Source organism: Macaca nemestrina, chromosome 17, assembly GCF_043159975.1.
Source record: "Macaca nemestrina isolate mMacNem1 chromosome 17, mMacNem.hap1, whole genome shotgun sequence".
In the NCBI taxonomy this organism is placed as follows: Eukaryota; Metazoa; Chordata; class Mammalia; order Primates; family Cercopithecidae; genus Macaca; species Macaca nemestrina.
The window spans coordinates 78,815,977-78,831,812 of NC_092141.1; the positions used below are offsets into that span (position 1 = coordinate 78,815,977).

The window sequence follows — 15,836 nt, forward strand, 5'->3', positions numbered from 1 at the left end:
TTTCACTTCATTTTCACTCACATTTATGTATTCATTTACCCATTCAGTGTTCATTGAGTACTTAGGTTTAGGGCACTCTGCTGGGTCTTGGAAAAGATATACAGATATACAGATATAGTATCTCTGTTCTCAAAGTGCTTACAGACTTAGTTTGGATATTTAAAAAAATCAAAGAAGAAAAAAGAAAAAGAAAAATGGAATTCAAAAGGTAAAAATATAATATGTGGTATTTCAATACAGTCAGAATTGTTTTGTTTTTGTTTTTTAGTGAAGAAGTGTAGAAGTTTCTTAGTGGAGAAATGAATATTTGAGTTGCAAATCTGAATGAACCAAGAAATGAATAATCTATCTAGAAACATAGGATAGAGTCTTCTAAGCTATGAGGACAGCAAGAAAAATGTATAGAGGTAAGAGAGCCCAAAGAGTGTAAAAAACAACAAACTGTTCAAATTTAGTTGTATTGAATATTAAGGAGAAAAAAAAGACAAAGATTGAAAAAACTCTGAAAATGTTCATATGTTCTGTTTATATGTTCTGTATCACCTCATGGAGTGTAAATTGGCTAAATTGTTTTCAAAATATCCATTTTTTTATGGTTTGGTTGTGGGTTACAATGCAAAAATCAAAGTTTCTGCTGAGGTTAAACAATATGCCCCAGCATTGGGCCCAGAACACTTACTTGACCATCCAATTGGCATGAACCCTGTAATGTTTAATTTCACACATTAACTTGACTTGACTGGGCCACAGAGTGCCCAGATATTTTGTCAAACATTATTTTGAGTATTTTGGTGAGGGTGTTTTTGGATGAAATTAGTATTTAAATTGATAGACTGAATAAGGTTGATTACCCTCCCTAATGTGAATGGGTCTCATCTAGTCCATTTAATTGACCATTATCCTGATCCTCTTCCAAGTAAGAGAGAATTCTCCTGCCCCATGGCCTTTGAACTGAGACATCAGCTCTTCCTGTTTCTGCAGCAGAGTCTGTTCTTTGTAGCCAAACTGTGACATCGGTCTGCAGATTTTGGACTTGCCAGCCTCCATAATCATGTGAACCAAAATTCCTTATAAATGTCTTTACACACACACACACACACACACACACACACACACACACACACACACACACATATATCCTATCAGTTCCCTGGAGAAGACTAACACAAACGTTGTAGGATTCTGAGTTCTCATATACACAAAAACAGGATCTCTATGAGCCCCTTGGTATGAAAAATAGTGTTTAAAAATCAGTACCATTTCTTCCAGGTAAGAGCCCCACTTCTGCCAGCCAATGACCATTTCTCAGTCTCTGACACTACAGCCTGGCAAAAGGAAACGATGAATTTTGCAGTGTTGAGGAAAGAGCCTTGTTCCAGTTGTTCACCCTGACCATTTCCATCTCAAGGCCATATGGTTGGCTGTTAAAAATATTCGTTGCACTCACATTGGCAAATATTTTGTTTCTACAAATCAGATCTAGAGTCATAAATACCTGTATGTAGCTTAGCTGTTAAAAATAGCTCAATAGCATCCTGCAAACAGTACATACTTCCTGTTGAACCAGATGGTGAAATCTGCACACACCAAGCCAATGTGGAGAGAGCAACGGCAGTCACTGGAACCCAGCCACTTATGCCAGAGGAGCTGGCACAGGTCTGCACATAAAATGTAGTCTAGACCTGGTCAAGCCTTTAGCTCTTCCAGGAAACTGAGCTCGAAGTGAGGAATTTGGGCTTTTATTTTCCCTAGTGGGAAAATACTTAGAGATCATTCATATGATACTCGATGATTATGTGTAAAAATAATGTTTTTATTTTCCTTCTTTAAGCTCCTTGCATTACTTTTCTCTTTGGAACCCTCAACTCAACTTTATTTTTCTAAGTGCATTCATTCAACAAACATTGAGCATCCTTTGCATGCCTATACCATGTCAGGTCCTCATTTGTAGTCTCTGAATGGAAATTAATCTTTATCTTCTTGGTCATTGTCTTTCTCTGATACTTCAAACTACAACCTTCTGGTCACTTGACTGCTTCTTACTCATCTTCTTTTCTTTTCTCTGACTTGATGATTTGTCCCTTTCTCCCTCTCTGGTCCAAAGGAACTTGACATAATGTGGCAACTATTTCCTTTACATAATGATGGGTTGGGAAGGAAGAGGTGGGTTAACTTTCCTAATAGTCAGCAATTGGAAGGAGTCACCTCTACCAATGTCAACTGGCTCTTCTCCTCAGTCTTGATTTTTTTTTTTAAGTGTATGGCAACAGGGAAAGGTCTGTGCCTTTACTAACTTTTTTTTTTTTTTCAAATAAATAAATTAAAAGGAATTATAATGGATTCTTCAGATTTTTCTCCATTTGTCTTGCAGATTTGATGAGAACACCTGCTTTTCTTGGTCTTAGGGTTAGAGAAAAGTCTATTTCCCTTGCCTTTGAATTTGCAGCTAATCAAAAAGTAGGAAAAGGAGATAATATAATTCATCTATGTACTTGTCGGACAAGCATTTTCCACGACACAATGAATGACAAGTTTTTCATGAATAACATACATTTTTTATATACTCATTGAATCCCAGAAGCTGAACAACTCAGATGATGTTAGATATAGAAAATATTTCCAAATTAATCAATGCCCCACACTTTAGCCAAAAATTTAGCAGTAGAGTCATTTTAGGACAGTGTCTGGTAAACTTTAAGTGTCCAGATAGAAAATATTTTCTGCTTGCGTTGTGCAGAAATAAAACACAGTTGTGTTTATCAACTGTGCAGTCATAAAACCAGGCATAGATGATGCAGAAATAGGAGGGACTGTGTTCTAATAAAACTTTATTTACAAAAGAAGATAGCAGGACCACTTTGACCTGAGGCTTTTGTTTTATGACAGTAAGTTTCAACCAATAAAATAAAATCTATAGAATATCATTTAGAAAGGTATTTCTTAAAGCAAATATAATAAAATAAAATGTCTTAGAGATACCCAAAATGAATGCTATAAATGCAGGTTCAGAGCTCCTGTCTCAGTCTTCAGGTTTGTGGATGTCTAACAGAGAAAATCTAGAAATATGCATATTAATAATCATCCCTGGAGATCATTTCGTACAAACTTGAGAACTCCTACCACTACAGAGCCATAAATGCATAGGTTAGCTTACCCATGAAGCAGAAAACCTAGGAGGAAAGATGTTGACTTGTGGGCATTTTATTCTTCCTGTGTTGTGTTTCTTTTAATTCAAGGTGTGACTGATTTGTTAAGAGAATGGGTTTGTGCATCAAAGAAATATGGCTTCAGATGCAGAATATGCCCCTTTCTAATTGGTAGAAGTTTGTTGGTGAAATTGAACTCATACCTATGATATATCTACGATAATGTGGGGAACTAATGAATGAAAGAGTGCAAAGTGCTTAGCATTCTTCTAGTTTCATCATCAGCAGTCACTTGATAGAAAATATTTGGATGCAGTCATTACCCACTCCTGATTCTGTGGTTAATAGGGGATTATTTTGTTCAGGATTGTGAAAAGAGCATATATGACGGTAAGGGAATGCTCAAAGTGTTCTGCCTCTGGCCCAGAAATCACATAAACACAGAGTTAGCACCTTTCTTTTTTGTTCTTCAATGCAAAGTGACTTGATTTCAAATTAACTGAAAGCAGAGTGGATTTCCTGATTGCTCACCCGGTGAGAGAAGGAAAACAGAAACAGATGAGCAGTTCATGAGTTAGGCCTCTTAAGAATGCTCTCTTCTCTTATTTCAGAAATAAAGTTCTTTAATTTTAAAAGAATATGAGTAGAATGTTTGAATCTTAGAATGACGATACACTATTGACCCCTTATTATGTGGCAGGTGCAGTTCATATCTCGCCTTAATCCTTATAACACCAATAAGTGATATGTGCCATTTATGCCGCATTATTGGTAAGGAAAATAAAGGTGTAGAATTTATGGGTTTCATCAAAGTCTATGCAGGTGGTAATATCAGAACTGATATGTGCACACAAATTACCAGTCTCGAACCTTCTCTGATGTCATTTTCAACACTTGTTGTCCATTGTAATCAATCCCAGAAATTTAAAAACAATAACACTGCTTCCCGAATTTGATTCACTCCCAGGGATTCTGATTTAATTGGTCTTGGGTGGGAATCAGGCATTTGCATTTTTAAAGAATAGTCTCCCCTGTTACTGCCTGTTGTGTGTCAGGGTTGAAAAGTACTGCACTTCATACTTGTTTGTTATTTAAAACTGCATGTTTTCTTCATATAAGTGATCCCCTCTCCTTGTATGTGTCAACATTATTAACTATAATATCTATAAACATCTCAAATGTTAAATTGAGAGCAAGCCAAACACTAGGATATTTAAAAACCTTGTCTTGACGTCAAGCATGGAAGATCAAATACACTAACTTTGTGGTTGCTAGTAAGCGTTCCCAGTGTTTGTCTAGCTCCAAAAAAATCATTGTATTTGTTTTTTGGCATCTAAAAACAGTCAGTTCCACAAACCACGTTTGCTTTTGATCAAAGGCAATTCTAGGTCACTGGCTGAATGGGATGGGTCCAGCTAGTATTCCTAATCAGATGGTGTCATCCAGTCTGAAGAAGGTAGACACAAAATGAAGTGGTGTTTGGTGAGTTAATATGACTGAACTCAGTTAGATACCTGGCCCTGTTAGACTTTTATTTTTTTAGTCTGCTTTAGCCTGAAGCCTCTTAAGAAAGAGCATGGGATATGTAAAAGTAACTTAAGAATTGAGGAAAGGTGAACAGATGAGGTCTTTTTGGCTTCTGTAAAATGCTAATGGCAAGAGATGAGACTTTACCTGCAAGGGAAGTTCTGGGAACACTGGGATGTAGAGAAAGTGCTGTGAAACTTTGAGCTAGGTTTAGCTGGATTTGGTTTTCCTTTGGTATGACATGGGCATGTTAGTTGATATAGTTTGGCTCTGTGTCCTCACCCAAATCTCATCGAGACTGTAATATGCATGTACCGAGAGAGGGACCTGGTAGACGGAGATTGGATCATGGTGGCCATTTCCCCCATGCTGTGCTCCTGATAGTGAGTGAGTTCTCACAAGAGCTGATGGTTTTAAAAGTGTGGCACTTAACTCACTCTCGCTGTCTCCTACCACCTTGTGAAGAAGGTGCCTGCTTCTCCTTTGCCTTCCACCATGATTGTAAGTTTCCTGAGGCCCCCCAGTCATGTGGAACTGGGAGTCAACTAAACCTCTTTTGTTTATAAATTACCCAATCTCAGGTAGTATCTTTATAGTGGTGTGAAAATGAACGAATACATTAGTCAATCTGTTTAACAAACCTATATTGTTATAATTCAACTGGTAAAAATAATAACCTACTTCTCAAAGTTATGAGCCTTAGTTTTGGAGACCATGAAGGAGACAGGATTGGACTTCAGTAAGGGATGGTTGTTATGATTATGCATATCGTACTTTTTACTGGGTGAGATATTTATGTGACAATTATTTGCTCCCTTAGCTATTGGGTTAAAATAACTAATTTTTGTTAATTATATTGCCATGACACTATAATTTGAGGACATAAAGGTTTTGAGTAGTAAAAAAGCTGAACTGATAATATTTAGAGCATATACCTTAGTCTTTCATATCTTGGATTGATTTAAAATATTTTAAAATGAGATTATCTTTTTTCTGCAGGGAGAATTTATACTTTATTTATTTTTGGTTTCCTATGAAATTCTTTTCCAGATTTGCAGGGAAGGTATCTTTGTTATATGTGATAGTCATTGAACCTGTAATTTATTTATTCACACTGAAAACCGAAAATGTGCTAATATTAATAATAGTTTCATAAGTTATTGAAGACTACCAAGAAATTTAATGATGGCACAGAAACTGCATGTTAATGGTTAGAGTTCTTTATTTTATATGAGTATATATTTGAGTGAAATAACATATTCCAGTTCCTTGTTAGGGAAGAATCTAGAACAATTAAGGTGATTGAAGATTCTCTAAAGGCTTTGCATTTGATTCTATTGAAATGAATTATCCTGAGTGAGTCTGAAGGGACAATTGTGCTTCATGGGTTACAGGTGACTTGGTTTTAACAGCTTTATTGAGGTATAATTGATATCCCCCCAAAATTACACATTTAGTGTATACAATTTGGTGAGTTTGAATATATGCATATTCCCCTGATATCATCAGAATATTAAACGTATCTATCACCTCCAATCGTTTTATTGTTCAGCTTTGTGTTTTTGCATGCATGTGTGAGAACACTTAATATGAGATCTAACCTCTTAACAAATTTTTGATTACATAGTGCCATGTTGGTGAAATAGAGGGCACTATGTTGTACATCAGATCTCTAGAATTTATTCATTCTGCATAACTAAAACTTTACACCCATTGAACAACTCTCCACTTCCGCCTCCCTTCCAGATCCTGGCAACCACCGTCCTGTCCGCTGCTTCTATAAGTTTGACTATTTCAGATAAAGAAAATTCTACCATTTGTAACAACATGGATGAACCCAGAGGACACTGTGCTAAGTGAAATAGGCAGTCCCAAAATGACAAATACTGCATGATTCCACTTCCAGGTTTCTTCTGTAGATGGCTCCTAGAGTTTCTCGACCTGGGCATAACTGACATTTGTGGTTGCATGATGCTTTGTTGCAGGGAGGAAGGCTGTTCTGTGCACTGTAGGATGTTCAGCAGCATCCCTGGTCTCCCCTCTCTAGATGCCAGTAGCACCCTTCCCCAGTTGTAACAACCCAAAATGTTTCCAGACATTGCTAAATGTCTCTTGCAGGGCAAAACTGCCCACCCACTGAGAACCACTGTATAAAGGGAGGTGAACTTTCATCCCTGGCAAAAATGTTCTTATTTACTTGTCGTGACTGTTTGGACCAGTAGTATGGTAGTCCTTGCCCCAAATAAGTTCTTAATTAGATGAGAGGATTACATGCTAGTTGGAAGCTATAGTATAATGGGGATTTAATTCAAGATTAGAATTGGAAGATGGAGAGAGAGTGTTATGTTTTAGAAGGACTGAGGGCAATGTATCCACAAAAGGCAATAGTTCTGAGTGGATCCTTATCTGTGCTGTAAGAAGTCTTAAGAGTTCATTGACCTCATCATGTATTATAAACCTACATTTCCACTGTGACTGATGGAGAAACCAATATTATGTGTTTAGCCAAATTAACTAGAATGCACAGGTAAAGAAGGCAGGAGTCACATCTCTCTTGCTCATCTTTTTGTAGCTCTGGAAGGGTCCACTTCATGAAATAGTACTTAGCAAGTATTTGTATAGAAAAGTGAATGGATAAAAAAATAAATGAATTACAAGGGATGTAGGTAGGTCAGGAGATCCGAGAAATTTTCTTTCTTTGGTTTCTTTTTTGAGACAGGGTCTCGCTTTCTTACCCAGGCTGGAGCGCAGTTGCAGGATTGTGGTTCACTGCAGCCTCAACCTCCTGGGCTCAAGCAATCCTCCCATGTCGGCCTTCTGAGTAGCAAAGACTATAGGTATGCACCACCACATCTGGCTAATTTTTTAATTTTTTTGTAAAGATGGGGTCTCCCTGTGTTGCCCAGTCTGCTCTTGAACTCCTACTCTCAAGTGATCCACCCACCTCTGCCTCCCAAAGTGTTGAGATTACAGGCATGAGTCACCATCCCTGGCCCTGAGAAGAGTTCTTATTCTGCCACCAGCTTATTGCACAAGTCACTTCACCTTCCTGAATATCTTGATCTAAGAAATGGGTAGTGTGTTAGGTGATCTTGAGAGTTTTTTCAGGCTGTGAAATCTCATGGCTCTGATAAGATCACAGAATGTGTTGAATAGTTGTGATATTAAAATTCTCTGGTAACTTGAGCTCTGAAAACTTGTGTGTGGAGCAAGTTGGTCTCCCTAGTGAGAGTCTGTTTCACCAAAAGCGATCAGAGAACATTGACCATAGTTACCCAAAAGAACACATGCTACAGGTGGATATGAAACGAGGAATGGACAAAAACAAGCTGCTAGAGCACATAACTTTTCATTATGTGTGTTCGGTATTTCTTTCTTTAATAAGGGTGAAATACTGAAGATGCAGTAAAAAGAGACTATTAACCAACAACTAAATTGTCTGGAATCAGGAGGGAGTAATCTCATACTAAGAAATAGTCCTATTCACATATGAATTAAACATTAAAGTTATTTCTTTGCAGGCATTTTGGAAATAAGTAATAAATTTTCAATACATCTTTTAAGATATATCTTGTGGTAGAAATAGATTAGTCCTAAAAGCTGTTATTTTTTCCTAACATATGGGCTGGTTGCTAACGATATTAGAGACTCATAATATTATAACAAGAATGCTCAGATGATTAATTAATGTCGGAAATTCATCTCTCACCCAGACTCTAAGCCAGAGAAACTACTTCCACAGGAAGCCTAATTACCACCCACATAAACTAGTCCATAAAAGTGACCACAGTTTTACACCCCTGTAACTTGGAAAGGTAGGACACAAGCAGATTGCAAAAGAAAAAAAAACTGCCCGTATTCTCAGAGCAAATCCAGGTGTAAAACCAATTTATGTTTCAAGTGCCTACTCATGCTGATTTAACCAGGGTTATATAGATAATGTTAAGTGTAATTTATGGTTGAGGCAGATTTGTTTGGCAATACTGAAGGTTTTCTGTGGGAAGTTAGAAAAGATAGAGGCCTCCAAAAGCTATCACGACTTTTAAATTAAGAAAAGTTTGGTTGATGACAGGTACAGAAGATGTGGTTTTTCACATAGGCTGCTAAGGGTGCCTCCATAGGCATGACATCTAGGATTAGCTCTATGTGTGGCGGTGTGGTGCCAGTTATGTGGTGATATGGTTTGGTTGTGTCCCACCCAAATCTCATCTTGAATTGTAACTCCCACAATTTCCATGTGGTGTGGGAGTAACCTGGTGGGAGGTAAATGAATCATGGGGGCGGGTCTTCCCCATGGAATTCCCATGATAGTGAATAAGTCTCGCAAGATCTGATAGTTTTATAAAGGGGAGTTTCCCTGCACAAGCTCTCTTCTCTGGTCTGCTACCATGTGAGATGTGCCTTTCATCTTCTGCCGTGATTGTGAGGCCTCCCCAGCCATGTGAAACTGTGAGCCTATTAAACTTCTTTCTTTTGTAAAGACATACCCAGTCTCGGGTATGTCTTTATCAGCAGTGTGAAAATGGACTAATACATGTGGCAAATTTTAGAGGAGCAGAGAATCAAGCTATGGACTTTAGCAGGAAACTACTGGGATGGCAGGAAAATGACTGCAGTTCTGATGGCATTGGGAAGAGAGGACAAGGAACAAAAGAAGCCAAAACTCAGCAAGGATCAGAAGCTCTAGTTCTGGGGCAGATGTTGAAAACAAAGAACATCTAACCATGGTGTATAGCACCGGAGGGACAGTTACGAACCGAGATCACAAGGGAAATTCTGTCAAAAACAAAGCACAGATCTTCAGAAATTTCTGGACTCTAGAGACATGGAAAAAAGAGAAGATCATAAGCTGGAATACAGAAAAGGATCCCTCCAGGATCCAGTACTTTGCGGCTGGCAGACCAGAGAAATCCTGGGAATATAAGAGACCAGTTTGGATAGAATCTGGTTGGGAAAGAAGGATGACTACCCCAGAAATATTCAAGAGTTGCAGAAGTTGTTTCACTCAACAACAAAAATCTGCTGAGTTTTTACTGTAAGTACCATGGTAGGCTCGGAGATAATAAAGATTATGTCAGAAATAATCTCATTCTTCCAGCCTGGGCTGCATAGAGAGACTGCATCTCTACAAAAATATTTTTAAAAAATTAGTCAAGTGGGCGTGATGGCTTATACCTAGAGTACGAGCTATTCAGAAAACTGAGGCAGGATGATCACTTGATCCCAGGAGTTTGAGGCTGCAGTGAGCCATGATTGCACCACTGCACTCTAGCCTGGCTGACAGAAGAAGACTCTGTCTCAAGGAAAAAGAGAAAGAAAGAAAGAGAGAGAGAGAGAGAGAGAGAGGAAGGGAAGGGAAGGGAAAGGGAAAGGGAAAGGGAAAGGGAAAGGGAAGGAAAGGAAAGGAAAGGGAAAGGAAAGGAAGAAGGAAGGGAATCAAACGATCCTTATTCTTGAGAAGTACATTTAATCTAAAAAGGGAGGTGGCAGAGGCATAAATGTCAAATATCAAAATGCTATGGAGGGGCTACCTAACTTAACTTAGAACAATCAAGAAAGGCTTCCTAGAGGAAATGACACTTGAACTAAAACTGGAAAGAGGATTAATAAGAGTAAAGTGGCCAGAAGTTGTGACTCATGCCTGCAATCCCAGTGCTTTAGTGGGTTTACAGGCATGAACTGAAGGTGAGGATGATCCCTTCAGCTCAGGAGTTTGAGATCAATCTGGGCAACATCACAAGATCCCATCTCTGTGAAAAACAAACAAACAAACAAAAACAGCAATGTGATGGTGCATGCCGGTAGTCCCAGTTACTCAGAAGGTTGAGGCCAGAGGATTGCTTGAGCCCAGGAGATTGAGGCTGCAGTGAGCCATAATTGTGCCACTGCACTCAGCCTGGACAACAGAGCAAGACCCTGTCTCAAAAAAGAGAGAAAGCGTAAAGAAGTGAGAAACTACTGTAGTTAAAAGTGACATAAGCAAAGGAAAAAAATTGTGAATAAACAATTTTTCGAGATGTGTATGTGTGCTTGTGACAAGGAATGGGAAAGACTGACGTTTGTTGTATATTTGGATATAAATTTAAGGCAGGAAGTAGCACAGGAAGTAGCATAGACATGAGTGGAATATAGATAGTGGGAATACCTGAAAGCAATTTTTATGTCATGCTAAGGAGCTTGGTTTTATCCTATAGTCATTGATAAGGAAAGGTTATGAACAAGGTCATTCCCAAGATGTGGGTTATTGAAGAGTCTGGAAGACAATTCGAGGTTGACAAGGCCAGAAGCAAGGAGATCAGTTGGGTGGTAGTCCTCCAACTCAAGCTTGGGGCAAAAGAATGAAGATGAAGTTGAAAAATAGTTAAGCATTTAGGAGGTAGCATAACCAAGACTATGATTCAATGTTCCCTTGAGGGACAAGGCTGCCTTACAATGGGTATCTGGTCTCCAGCTCAGGGAACATTGATTCCATTGATTGAAATAAAAATGAAGGAGGAAGAATGGGCTATAGGGTCAGAAAGATAATAGTTGAGATTCTCATAAAAATCACAAACATATGCATCGAGCAGTTGGATACAAGAGTGTAAAACTCAATGAAAGGCTCAACTATGGAAAGCAGATACGTGAGTCAATGAGCAATGAATAATTATTTGGGCATGAAGTATTTGTGATGGTTTTTTCAAACTGAAGGTTTTGGGGATGGGGGTAAAACCTCTAGCAGTCCTACCCATATGGAACTTTGCTAGCTACAGTGGAGAGATGAGTAGTTGAATGCTTATTCTACTTGGCAGAGGCTAGGGCTGGTGCAAGAGATGAACATCACAATCATTTAACAATTATAGATAAATATAGATCAGCAATTATAATTTAACAATTATAGGTTACCCTGGAATATGGATTGATAAAGAAAGGTATATGTTATTCCTATTAGAATCCTAAATGATTCCATGCCCCATTGAGTCCTGCAAAAATTGCATGATGATGATTTGGAAGCAAATGTACTTTTCAACATTGGGAGTATTTAAGAATAAGCTATATAATTGCTGGGCAGGATTGTTACCATAGAAATCTCTACTAGAGAACAGAATAGGTAATTATTTAATGGACCATTAAGTAAGATCGTCATAAATTCCAGACAAATTTTGGGAACTATTGTTTTCTGATTCATTGACTTTATATAAAATATCAAAGGTATATAGTTAAGTCACATATTTTAAAAATCTAATAAGTCTACATTTAGAAAATTGAATAAATCACTATGTGCATTAAAGCAGGATTGTCTTAGTAAGTAATTACAATAACTTGCAAGATTGTTTTCCACTATAAGATTTGCTGTTGAATCCTCTGATTAGCACAGAATTTGGCACTTTCTTGGGCACTATATATATGTGCTTTTTCCTTTTTGTCTGTTTGAGATAGGGTCTTTCTCTGCTGCTCAGGCTGGAGTGCAGTGGTGTGATTATGGCTCACTGCAGTCTAGATCTCCTGGGCCAAAGCGATCCTCTCACCTCAGCCTCCTGAGAAGCAGGGACTGTAGGCATCCACCACCATGCCCAGGCTTCTCTTGAATTCCTGGGCTCAAGCAATCTTCCTGTCTTGGCTTCCCCAAATCCTGGGATCACAGGCATGAGCCACCAAACCCAGCCACTATATATCCAAGTACTTGCTTACATGGGACAGATAGAACAAGAAACAGCTAAGAAGAAGTCAGCTAGAATTGTTCATGCATTAGGGGAGACCACGTATAATATAAGCTAGAGAGAGTACAGAGGCCCTAGAGGTTGCCAATAGAGGAAGAGTTCACACCATCTGGCAGGAGCCTGTCCATGGACTTCACTGGATACTCATAAGAAGATTGGTGAAAGTCCTAAGAAAGGATTTCTCATTGTGCAGGCCACCAAGGGAGGAGAGCAGCAGTCAATGTAGGAGGGGCATGAACACTCACGTTTCACTGATGCAACAAGAGCTTTACTTCAGGAGGGGGAAGGAGGGCAAGAAGCACTTCTATAATTTAGGTCATTGGTTAAACCTATTACAGCTAAGGGGACGAAATAGAAGCACATACACACACAGACACACACCCCAAAACTTATATCTCTAATCCTGGGAAAGGGACAGGAAGATAAACTGGGAATAAGAGCTGAGGGTGGATCAGAAGCACCGAGACGGTCATATTCACAAGATCCAAGAACATAGTGCTGGCCAAAGCCTGAGGCTTATTAAAAACAATAAGAATGCCAGGCACGGTGGGATGTGCCTGAAGTCCCAGCTGTTTGGGAAGATCCCTTGAGTACGGGAGTTTGAATCTGGGTAACATAGTGAGATATTTATTATCTCAAAACAATAATAATAATAATGATAATGATAGCAATAATAAAAATAAGAATGCTTCATTTCACTCAACCAGGTTAATAAGAATTGAATCACAAGTACAGTGGAATAGTGCAGGAAGAGGGACAAAAACGTGGAGAGAGATGCTGTCTGAGGCACACTGCAAAAGAAAGACTTAAAGCTGACAGTGGAACTGAAATTGAGAAAAAAAGTAAACTCTGACAAACTAGCCATCACCTAAATGCAAAATAATGCTAGAGGAAATTGACGCTGTGGTACACTAAGGAGAACTACAGCAAGAACAAACCCCAAGCCTACTTTAGTCCTGCCATAGACTGACTCAAAATCCATGCTAAAATTTCAGCAGAAGAAAGACAAGCCCTTCTAAGCATAAAAACGCTATTTATGACGTACTAAAAAAAAGGAAACAAACAAAACTCCACCTAATGCACTGCCAAGAGAAAACATAATTAATACAACCAGACTCAGATATGCACAAATGTTATAACTAATCAATGCAATTTAAAATAAATATGGTTAATATAAAAGAAAAACGTGACATAAGATGGATGATTTCAACAGAGAGATGGAAACTATAAGAATCAAATGGAAATACTAAAAAGGAAAAACAGTAAAAAAAGGTAAGGAATACCTTTGACACTGTATTAATTTCCTAGAGCTACTATAACAAAATGCCACAAAGTAGGTAGCTTAAAACAACAGGTATTTATTCTCCTACTGCTCTAGAGGCCCAAGTCCAAAAATCAAGTGTCTGTAGGGTTATTATTATTATTTTTTCTTTGGGACTCAGGAGAATCTGTTCTATGGCTCTCTTAACTTCTGATGGTTGCCAACATCCTTGGTGTTCTTTGACTTAGAGACACATCACTCCAATATCTGACTCCATCTTTATTCATAGGACATTCTTGGATGCATGCTGGCATGGTAGCCTGCTATCCTTGGTGTTTCTTGGCTTGTGAAGGCATAACTTCAGTCTCTGCCTCTGTTGTCAGATGGCTATCTTCCTGTGTGCCTTTTGTGTTTTTACTTGGTGCTTTCCTGTCTGTATCTATTTCTTCACCTCTTCTTATAAGTACATCAGTCATATCAGATTAAAGGCCAACTTACTTCAGAATGACTTCATCTTGATGCATTAGATCGGCAAAAACAGTATTTCCAAATAAGGTCGTATTCCAAGGTCATGGAAAGAACATGAACTGAGTGGGGGACACTTTTTACCCCATATAGACAGGTTCACCAATAGACTCTACATAGTCAAGAACAGAATCAGTGAACCTGAAGATAGGTCAAGAGAAATTTCCAAAACTATAACACAAAGAGAAAAGATAGAGGAGTACAAAAATATATAGATGAAAGAAAACAGAATAAAGCATGGAAGAGCTGTGTGGCAATATCAAATGACGAAACATATACATAATAAAAATCCAAGAAGAAAACAATCAAGAAAATGGGACATAAAATATTTGTAAAGAAATAATGGCTGAGAATTTTCTAAAATAAATGATAGACACCAAAACAGATCCAACAAGCTTAGAAAACACCAACCAGAATAAAATTTTTACAGGAGTGAAAAAGAGAGAGAGAGAGAGGGATGCATGCATGCATGCACACACCCCCCTGAGCATGTCATATTCAAACTGCAGAAAACTAACTATAAAGGAAAAACCTTGAAGATATTTGGAGAAAAATGAGACATTAAACAGTTAAATAAACAGAAGAATTAAAGTAGACTTCTCATTACAAGCCATGACAGGTAGAAGACAACAGAGTGGTATTTTTAAAGTGCTCACAGGCAACAAACAAACAAACTTGTCAACCAAGAATTCTTTACCTAGAAAAAGTATCTTTTCAATATTAGGAGAAATAATCATCTTCTCAAACAAAAAGAAAGACTTTATTGTGAGGAGACCTGCACTCCAGTAACTTTAAAAAAGATTCCGGCCGGGCACGGTGGCTCACGCCTATCATCCCAGCATTTTGGGAGGCCGAAATGGGCAGATCACGAGGTCAGGAGATCAAGACCCATCCTGGCTAACATGGTGAAACCCTGTCTCAACTAAAAACACACACACAAAAATTAGCCAGGTGTGGTGGTGGGCACCTGTAGTCCCAGCTGCTTGGGAGGCTGAGGCAGGAGAATGACATGAACCTGGGAGGCAGAGCTTGCAGTGAGCCAAGGTCGCGCCACTGCACTCCAGCCTGGGCAACTGAGCGAGACTCTGTCTCAATAAATAGATAGATAGATAGATAGATAGATAGATAGATAGATAGATAGATAGATAGATAGATTAGATAGATAGATAGATAGATGTCTCAATAAATAAATAGATAGATAGACAGACAGACAGACAGACAGATTCCATAGGCAGAAGAAGGAATATGATATGAGACTGAAACTTCAACCTGAACAAAGAAATAAAGGGAACTGGAAAGGAAGTAAATGAAGGAACATAAGACTCATCTTTTGTTACTTTTAATTACTATAAAAGAAAACTAATTGATATGGTTTGGATGTGTGTCCCTGCCCAAATCTCATGTCGAATTATAATCCTCAGTGTTGGTGGAGGGGCCTGGTGGGAGATGATTGGATCATGGGGATGGAGTTCTCCTGAATGATTTAGAACCATCCCTTTCATGGTGTTCTTTTGATAGAGTTCTCATGAGATCTGGTTGTTTAAAGGTGTGTGTCACCTCTCCCCTCTCTCTCTTTCTCCTGCTCTGGCCATGTAAATTACTGGCCTCCCCTTTGCCTTCTGTCATGGTTGTAAGTTTCCTGAGCCTCCTGCCCCTGGAAGCTGAGTAGATGCCAGT

General features: G+C 38.6%; 1 protein-coding gene across 1 annotated transcript in view; it reads left to right on the forward strand.

Moving 5' to 3' along the window:
* Positions 1-289: 289 nt before the first annotated feature.
* Positions 290-15,836, forward strand: part of LOC105469070 (potassium inwardly rectifying channel subfamily J member 16) — a 209,297-nt gene continuing 193,750 nt past the window's right edge. The window contains exon 1 of the mRNA XM_011719654.3: positions 290-407. The gene's annotated coding sequence lies outside the window, so the exon portion shown is untranslated. The remainder of the gene's footprint in view (positions 408-15,836) is intronic.